Consider the following 8,829-nt stretch of genomic DNA (forward strand, 5'->3'; position numbering starts at 1 on the left):
TTTATATTTTGAAGGTGCAAAAAAAAATTTTTTCTACAATTTTAAAAAAAAAAAAAAAAAAAAAAAAAAAAGGTAGACCGGCTGCAGCTGTTAGCCTGTCGCAGTAGTTCTGCTTTGGTTATGCGTCTCTGTTGGCAGAGGGACTGGCGATGAATCAAGGGTGTACCCTGCCTATCCCTTACTGAACCTATGAGATGGAGACCAGCCCAGCCTAATGGTGAGTTCACACCAAACACGTTTTGAGGGTCAGGTGCATCTGGTTTACATTCAAAGTCTATGTGGAGGCGCATTGAGGGCTGTTGTGGCACCTTTCAAGCGTCTAGCGCAGGGCAATTTGAACCATTTGGAGGGCATCCAACTTGTCTGACGCTCCACATAGACTTTGAATATAAGCCAGACGCGCCCAATGCTCAAAACGCGTTTGGTGTAAACGCACCAAAAGTGAACACGTGTCGACCTTGAAGCGTCAGATGCATTTTTGACGCACATGGTGCGTTTGGTGTTAACGCATCACAATAGAGTGTCAGAACAGCTGTTGTGACAGAAATATCCAGTCCCAAGGCCATGTTATCACAGTTTGGTGGAATATTACCGAGAAAAAGTGCTGCCATGCTTCAGAATCACCTTATTGCACATTAGTTTCACAGAAACACTCATTTGTTGATTGTGTAATACAGAAAGTCATGAAAGACTACATTAGATTTGTTTGGAAGAAAAACATTTAACCAGGGACTTTTTGCTGCTTTTACACTCACAACTAAACTTCTTTACAGGAAATGCTCATTTACAGCTAAAACCAGAAGGTCACATATTCCAAATAAAGACATCCTTAGATTTGACCAAACTGCTATTGTTTGTGATCAGAATGACTAAAATAATATCCATTTGTAAAATGCCACAATAATGAAAAACAAGAAAACAGAATTGCAGGAAACTATTGAGAGAAGCTTGTGGAAGGAAACTCAAAATGTCTGACCCAAGTCACACAGTGCTAAGGCTTTAGATTTTGACATTAATATATAAATTTGATATTCTCTCATTATTGTGACAATTGGCAAACAAAAATTATTTTGGTCATTTAACTTAAGTTAAATCAGAACAAACTATTCTTGATATAGGTTGGACAGTGAGATAAAAAAACTGTTTTATTCTTTGGATGTAAACTTCTGGTTTCAGCTGTAGCTTATTTTAACAACATCGTGGCTCTTCTGCTTGGCAATCAAGGCGAACAGAAAGCTCTCTAGAGCTACGCTAGCATTAGCTTCTTTCTCAAATAGACTTTAGTGGGGTAGTGTAAACCCGTTTTACTAAACCAAAAGTGAGTTAACACTATCTGTTCATTTAGCCCCTAATGCTTCCTTATCCCCCCGATCATTTGGCTTGCAAAGATGTTTACACACATCTCACCTTCCAGAGAGAAAGTCGTTTTTGAGAACAACTGGTCAGGCGTACATGTAAAGACTGGAGGAAACAGTCCAGCGTAAAGCAAAAACCAGTCAGTTTTCTTGTAATTTATCTTAAAAATAATCATAGCTCAAGTCTTTTAGGGAGAATCGTGACGATCCAGCAATAAAGTTCCTGCAGGTTTTGTTTTATCTTGTGCTTACTGCATTTCCACACAAAGCAATATTAACTCTTTATGGAAGCAAAATATTTAAAATGGCCAAAATGGTTAGAATTTAGACTCCGTCATGCAAACTAAGACAGAAAGAAAGCATGCAAGCTATACACAAATAATAATAAAAAATACACAAAAAAAACTGTCATTTAACCATTTCAGATTTTTGGACTACAAACTAGGGCTGTGCCGAACAATTTAGTAATAAATTATTCTGATTAAATTTTTTTCATTTAACCAATTAAAAATATTTTTAATTTTTTTTATTGAATATTAGAAATACAATCAAATTAAAAGTTCAATTTTAAATAGGAAAACAATTTTATTGTCCAAAATACAATAATATAGGATTTTTTTTATTTTAGTAAATTTGAACCAGATGAAAATACTTACAAACATCTTAAACACAAAATATGGTTTGTACAATTTTGGCTTCATTACCATTTCTTTGTTCTTTCAGCAAATTACATTTTTGAGTCTGTATGCTCCAATTAATTAATCTATTACTAAATTTGTTGACGATTAATCAATTACTAAGTTAGTTGATTAATGAGATTAATCATGATGAATTGATAATTGAAATACTCATTTTAGCCCTACTACAGAATTTTTTTAAATGTCGTTATGAACATGACCATGGGAACTTCAACACATTTCAGACTGAAAGAAAAACTGCAAATATTTCAATATTGTTGGAAGAAAAGGCATTATTGGAAAACCTTCAGAATAGTGAAACTGAAGGAAGTCTACCAATAGCAACCTAATCTTTCAAATTAGTTAAACTAAAACTGGGCTACATTTAATACACAGTAATCTTAAATACACATACTGCTCTCTAATTTAATAATAATATTTAAAAAAGACTAAATAGAGAGTTAGACCAATTAAAATGTACCAGTGGGTTCACCATCTTCTGACCCACTGCCTGAATACTTCCTGCCTGTGTATTATGTTGCACTCTCAGATTCCTAGCAACAACTGTGCACTGCTTTCTCTCCATTCTCCTCTTCGTGCCTCATCCAGCCCATCTTTCTGCATGGCACTTCTCCCCTTGATTTTCACTCAAATATGACAGGAAAAATATGTACAAAAGGGTTTAATCGGTATCAGATTACCGACAGAGACAAGCACAAACAAGCTCTCTTCTGGTGACTCATTTTCCTGTCTTTTCCTCCTGGATAATTGCGCTTTCCTGTCGAGTGCATCCCACACAGACACAAGGACTTCAGGGAAATGAGTGGGAGAGGAGGCTGGCTTGTTAATAAAAGCAAGGCTGTTGGATTACCAACATGAGATAGTTGACATCAAAACACCAAGCATGGCTAAGCTAGAAATTAAAAACACATTAAAAACAAAACAAAACAAAAAAAAAGTGAAAAATATGAGCTTTTTCTCAAAGTGCAAATATACTTTTAAATTTCACATTTCATTACTCTTGGAGTTTAAAATATTTATTTATTAGGAAATTCTGCAATGAACACAGTACAGGTGTTTGTCACTGCTCTCCTTGTCCATTTTTGTGTTTATTTCAGAAAAAATGGTCAAGTGCACAGTAAAAAAATAGGCAAAAATGTTTCTTATTCTAATTTAAAAAGGGAATTTAATTGTTTATTTGCATATTTTGATATATTTCTAATATTGTGTAAAGGAGGCTTAAGTGGTTAAATGAAAAATCTGGAGAATATGCCATTTTTTTGTTTCCAATTAAATGTCAAAATAATCGATGCTAAAATAATTGCTAGTTGCATCCCTAATTGGTCCCCATTATTTAAAAGTGCATAGAAAAAACACCACATGTAATCATCTCTGTAGTCAAAGAAATAATCATAAAACAAACAAAATTGTTGTTCCTATGTTTCCTAAAACAGTATTGTTAAGTATTTCACATCAAATGCTCTGATGGATAAAAGATGGAAAATTAATCTTCTGATTGTCCTTAGTTATAATAATCACAACAACAATTTTATGGTTTAATCAAAAAGTCATAACTGGCACCATGACTAATACAAACCAAGTATTTCATGCTCTACAACTCTGGAGGAGCGCTGTAGAGCAGTAGAATGAATGAATCATCAGCATATTAAGTGATTATCAAGACCGTCATCGACCAGAACAACCAGTCACACTCATTTAGAGTGACGGAAAAATCAGATAGATGCAAACTGAAAAGAAAAGGTGACTATATTTAATTACCTTTTAAATGATAAATGGCCTGCATTTGTATAACGCTCTCCAGTTCAGTCTTTTGTCCCAACCCCCACCCCAAACAAATAATAATAATAATAATAATAAAAAACTCCATGGGATCTGGCAGAATACCATAATTTAAAAAAATGAATAATAGTAACAAGAATAAAAAAAAATGCTAATATTTGGTCCAAGCACCATGCTTTAGAGGAATCTTCCCAACAAGAATCTTCCCACTCCTTCAGGTCAAATAGTCACACCATTGTTGAAACCAGCATCACCAAATCTTCTTCTAAGAATTTATAATTCTTTAAACAATTACAAATTCTGCAGAAATATTAGTCAATTACATGACTAATTACATGACTAATAATTTATTATTTACAGTTCAACCTTCCTGGACAGGTTTTCTGCTTCAGCTGCTTGTTAAGCAGGATTTTAAGCTCTAAAAGGAAACTAAACAAGTCAAATAATCAATCCTTACAATTATTTCCATTGATAACCATTGATGGTGTAAAAATCAACAACAACAAAAATCCCCTCATTGTTTGTCTTTTATGCCACAGGTTAAACAAAAACAGGTGATAATAAAATCACCTGTTTGTGGTCGTTTTATAGACGTGTCACCAAAAAATCACTTCATGCTACGATCAGTTTGAATGCAGACAGGAGCTTCAGAGAGACCAGGCATCACACCTGTGTGTGTGCAGGGTGCGGGGCACCGGGGAACAATGGCAGGTTGAAGACTTGTTTGTCTTTGAGCATCACTGAGCAAACACCTGAGCTTCCCTTTTATCAGTAAATAATTCCCTCCTGGTATTAATGTTCAGATTTAAATTAACTTTAGAAGACACCTGTTCTGTCAAAGAGATGCATTAACATACACAGTGAGTGATCTTACCAGGGCAGGTGAGTGTGCCTCTTCAGCTGGCGTTGTCTTGACGTTTAGTCTCAGCTGTCTTACCCCATGCTTATCTCCGCCCTCTGGGAGCAAGAGCCAATGGGGGAAAAAGGGTAGGGAGGTTGGGAAGGACCGGACGATGGGGACTAAACCTAAAAACAAAAACGCAAACAAAATAAAATTAGTTTTGAAAACTACCTTATTTTGCATTTATTCTATTCATATATGCTTTAGCAAAGTCTCCGGACAGAATTAAAATACGATATGGTTTATCAGCGTTAGTCTTTAGAGTGACGGTGTTCAAAATGGAGTCCGAGGTCCTTTTGTGGCCCCTGGCCTGATTTTGTGTGGCTCCCCAAACCACAATTCAAGATTGAATTAAATAAATTAGGACAAATCTACAACTTTTTAGATTAAACTCTACTTACAAAAATGTTATATGCAACACAAGGTGGTAATCTTTTCCAAGCTTTCTCGTTTCCTTCGACTGACATAGTAATTAGTGACACTTCTAATAATCGACTTAAAATTTAAAGACCACCTTGGCAGAACCGAACCTGGTTTTAACTGCTGTATTAATATTTGGCTAAATGTTTTCAAATGAAGGCAAATGAAGTACTTTTGACCCATGTGACATTTTTTTTTTTTACTTCTGTCACATAATTAAGTACTTCTTTAATGAAACTATAAGTCAATGATTGCATTTTAAGTTCAGCCTTAATGTATGTTAGTATAGAATTTGTAAGCGGGCCTTAGGCTAATACATTTTGCTGGACGATAAATTGTCCCAGAAGTTATTGCGATAAAAAAATGTTTTGAAACTTTTTTCAATGATGGTATAATAATGCAAGTACACCCTCTCAAAGATCAATAAACTATCATTTCTCAGGAACATGTAACACTGGAACTGGAAGACATTTTTAAATATCTAAAATAAACAAACAAAACAACCAGATCAAGAAATAAATTAATTATGAAGTCTGTAAAGAAAATTGTCCTTGAGAAAGGGGCTAATTAGGATCAATCCACCAGTCTGAAGACGTGGTGGTAGAGAGAGAGAGAGAGAAGCACAAACAAAACAATCATGCAAATGGAAATTATCGAACTTGTTTTGATTTGTCATAGATTAATTTATTCATTGATTTATTGCTTACTGTGACAGGCTTAGCAGGCATTGGCCATTTTTTGTCCATCCCAATCTGGAGGGCGCATTAGATAGCCATTGATCATTTCCATTTAACATAATCAGCTTTACCCAGGATGTTCTCTCTGGGTGGAGACGCTGTTCTAATCTTCCATCTTAATTGTTGAAAATCAGATTTCTTGTATGCAAAATTAAATCAATATACTGCAGATGTCTCTCCGTATGTGGGTAAACATCCCGACGGCTCGCCAGCACATACAGGCAGCAGGAAGATGAAAACCTATCAAAATCTTACATTACGCAGCAGATCCATAATCTGAAACAGACACGACTTGTAATGTTGTACAACGTGTTATTGGAGTGAAAAGATTGATTGCTGCATTTAATAGAAACTGTCTCAGGTGCTCTTCTCAAAACAGAGAGCAGACTTCTCAGGTCTAATAAACATTCCCATTCATTTTCAACTGTTCATAGAGTCGTATTTTTTCACTGAAGGGTAGAGCTGCTTCTGAGTTTCACTTCTTTAGACATGTTAATACATGCAGATCTGCAGTGATTTTAGTATATTTATGCTAACAATTTGGGATCTTTAGATCAAACTTTGACATTTTCTCTAAAGCATGTCCACAGTACAAACCCCAAACACCGAGATGCAGCTATGAATACAATGAAGTTCACTTAACGCTTATTCACACTAAATTTAGTCTATGCACTTTACGAAAAAGGTAAATTTAATCTAATAGTGAATATAGCTGCATACTTAATTACATACAGTTCAATTTAGTCTAGGTTCTCATATTTGTGATAAAAAAAGGTATTTTAAGTAGGTAGGTAATCCGTGATTCATTCTCTCCTTCCATTTTCTATTGTTAACCACAAAAAAAAGAAAGAAAAAAAAAGAATTATTTCTTTTTTAATCTGATACAAAAAAAAATATTTTCAATTTGTTAAAAGTATGAAATGGAAAAATGAACAGCAGGACCGACTTTGATTCAAACATTTCATTGCTCAGGTTTACATGACCGGGCTTTACTTGCTCTACGGGCGGGCTGGTCTCAAACGCTATTAATCTGAAATTAGATTCCTCCTCATGCACCTTTGAATTTTTGTAGCTTAACCAAAGTTAAGTTGCAAAACTTAATTTTGCAACAGCCAACCATGTGCCCTAGTTTTCAGGGGAAACACACTGCATGTTCTTGGTGTGCAATATTTCATGTCAACAGCAGGTGGTACATATGTTTGCCCTCACTAGAGAATGTTATTTGAGATCTCAGTTTGTCATGTTTTTTGGTTATCGTGGGTCCTTGTCAGCATCACAGCAAAAAAAGCATCTTTAAAAAACCGAGGTGAAGGAAACAAACAGAAAAACTAAAGCAAACAAGCTCATACTGCCAACCGTTGTATGAAGGTTGCAGATAAAGCAGCACTAGTTCTGAGGCCTGAACACTTCGCTGGAACAAGTTCAGCTTTTGCAGAGTGAAGATAAAGCACGCCTAACTAGCCACAGGAACTAAACAGTCATGCAACTTCAACTGCACTGAAATTTTTGAGAAATTATTGACTGTGAGGGCAAACGGTTCAAATTGTTAACATTTTTTGGTTTAATATTCAACTCTGCCTCTGCAGATCTTCTCCATATCCAACAAGCTCCAACTGGGAATAGGCATCAAAGCTCTGGTTTGTAGTTAACTTTGTGTTTCTCCCATGTGCTGTGTGCCATTGTCTCCAGGTACCCGACAGCAGAGATTAGTAGCTGGATCTCTATTCAAATTTCTTTTGAAAAATTTCTTTCAAGCTATTAGCAAATAAGCAAAATCAAGTGGAAGTGTGCAACACAAGCAACTAATAGTTGTTTTCATTTGACAAGAAAAAGACTGCAAAAATGGAAAGTAAGTTAACTTTAAACATTGAAAACCATGCAGTTTTTTGGTCACTCATCCATCACTGATCTTTAAAAAGCTTGACCTGCCGATACTAACTTTAGCCCATACCAATTTTTTGTCTGAAATGTCGCTAAATGTAGCATGAAAGTCGCTAAGTTGACTATTGTTAACTGCAAACGTGCAGCCATCACCTGGCCTGTCAGTCAAATGTCTCTCACAGGAGAGCAGATTGGTTGATTTTTAGACCTTTGCCGAGGTAAATGAGATCGGAGGATAAAAATCGGCTTCACATGCAAGGATCAGTCGATCACCAATCACCCAAAATGATCACCAATCACCCAAAACCGTCAATGTCGATTAAAAAGAAGTCTAAACTTTTTTTAAAACTAGCAGGGTTTCCCCCAGAAAACCTGCTAAGCCCGATGGTCGGGGCGTCGAGGCGGTCCACTGTGTTTTGTATTAAGATGTTAAGTTGACAGGAAATGTAAAAATATTACGGTTTAATTATATGTTACAGGAAAAGATCTACAGTGAAATGCTATTTAAACCCACAACTAGTCTAAAAACAATAAATTTGCACTTCTGTTTTATCCAAATTAAGTCAGCGGCTCCATCAGGCCCCCAAGAGCTTCAGGGGCTCCATAAATGCTAATATTTTAAAACAGACCACAGATACATAAATGTAACACTTGTTTATTGAGATGGTCAATGCTGTTAAATTTTATTCAATTGTTTAGGCATACATAAATTCAATAAGTTTAAATTGTTTAACATTTAAATACAAGATTTTAAGGAGCTGGCAAGTTTACTTTGTAAAACTTCAAAGAACATTATTCATGTTTTGTTACCATAGCAACAATCTGATGCTGTGAGTTTAATCTATGAATTTACAAATACAAATTAGTAAACTGCGATTATAACTTATTGCTTTTTAGACTGGCCAATTAAACTACTCCCTTGTCCCATATTTCACTAAATCTAACACAGAAGCTGTTAGAGGTGCTGATATTTTTAGGAACAAAAGGGGCCCCTAAGTCAGATTCTGCTCCAGCCGTCATACAGCCTTGGACCGACCCTGCATGATGAGGTAATCCCC

General features: G+C 35.5%; 1 protein-coding gene across 1 annotated transcript in view; it reads right to left on the bottom strand.

Moving 5' to 3' along the window:
• Window positions 1-8,829, bottom strand: part of b3gnt2b (UDP-GlcNAc:betaGal beta-1,3-N-acetylglucosaminyltransferase 2b) — a 28,332-nt gene that overhangs the window by 5,630 nt on the left and 13,873 nt on the right. The window contains exon 2 of the mRNA XM_015045819.1: window positions 4,707-4,858. The gene's annotated coding sequence lies outside the window, so the exon portion shown is untranslated. The remainder of the gene's footprint in view (window positions 1-4,706; window positions 4,859-8,829) is intronic.

Source organism: Poecilia latipinna, unplaced genomic scaffold (assembly GCF_001443285.1).
Source record: "Poecilia latipinna isolate Pla-1442-1.1 unplaced genomic scaffold, P_latipinna-1.0 Scaffold38, whole genome shotgun sequence".
Classification (NCBI taxonomy): domain Eukaryota; kingdom Metazoa; phylum Chordata; class Actinopteri; order Cyprinodontiformes; family Poeciliidae; genus Poecilia; species Poecilia latipinna.